General features: G+C 31.3%; 1 protein-coding gene across 1 annotated transcript in view; it reads left to right on the forward strand.

Moving 5' to 3' along the window:
• The window catches only part of LOC105535462 (probable C-mannosyltransferase DPY19L2), a gene marked incomplete at its 5' end in the record, with an annotated part of 83,760 nt that overhangs the window by 30,291 nt on the left and 52,486 nt on the right, over nucleotides 1–983 (forward strand). The gene's annotated exons all lie outside the window — the stretch shown is intronic.

The following is a 983-nucleotide window of genomic DNA, read 5'->3' on the forward strand; positions in this document are numbered from 1 at the left end:
TTCCTTAGTTTCCATATGGAAATGGTATTTGCCTGCCATGCTGCTGCCATCATTCTATTTTTCACCTTTCTGAATCTGTTTTTGTTTGTCTTCCCTGTGTCTGTCTTTGCTTTGTGAGATAATGTGAAAACCTTTGTTGTAAGTTTTAGTGTATTTGACTATATTTGCTTTGTTTCTGTATATGATTCTCTTTTAAACTTTTTGTATTTAGGAAAGTTACTATTTCCTCAATTATTGCATATTTGAAACTTTTGTATAACTTCTATACTTGAATGACAGATTGGCTAGCTATAAAATCCTTGGTTCTCACTTTTTAAAGTTTCTTAAAAATGCGTCTACACCACTGCTTTGGTTTGTAAGTTTCGTTTAACAAGTCTGATGCTAGCCAAATTGTTCTGTCCCTTATAAATTATGTGACTTTTGTGCCTGGAGGTTCTGAGGAATTTTTCTTCATTTTTCATAGTTCTACTGAAAGATGTCTTGAGTTAGTTTACCATACCAGATTAATTTTTTCCAGTATCCCCTGGATCCTTTCTAAATCCCGATTCATGTCTTCTTTTATTTCTGGAAAGTTTTCTTGGATTATAATTTAAACACTAGTTTTGATTCATTGCTGTGAGTTGTTTGTTTGGTTTTTTTTTTTCAGGCACTTCAGTTGTAAGTATGTGCCTTTCTTCCATTTCTGCCACTTTGTCGGATACTTCTCACTTCTTTCTCTGGTATCATTTTCATTCTTCATTGTTTTAGTGCCTTTACTTCAATTCCTTCATTAACTTATTTGAATTTCTTTTCTTTTAATCATCTTGTGATTTCGTTTTTATTTTTGATCATGTTCTTCTTTTCTTCCATTCCCTTTCTATGTCTAATAAACTCTTTCTTTCTTTCTGATTTTTTCCCCATTTCTGTTCTTGGTTTTTGAATTTCTTGTTTAAATTGCTTTTTTAATATTTCTGAATGCTTGTTTGAGGATATTTAATTCAACT

This window comes from Mandrillus leucophaeus, unplaced genomic scaffold, assembly GCF_000951045.1.
Source record: "Mandrillus leucophaeus isolate KB7577 unplaced genomic scaffold, Mleu.le_1.0 Scaffold1462, whole genome shotgun sequence".
Classification (NCBI taxonomy): Eukaryota; Metazoa; Chordata; class Mammalia; order Primates; family Cercopithecidae; genus Mandrillus; species Mandrillus leucophaeus.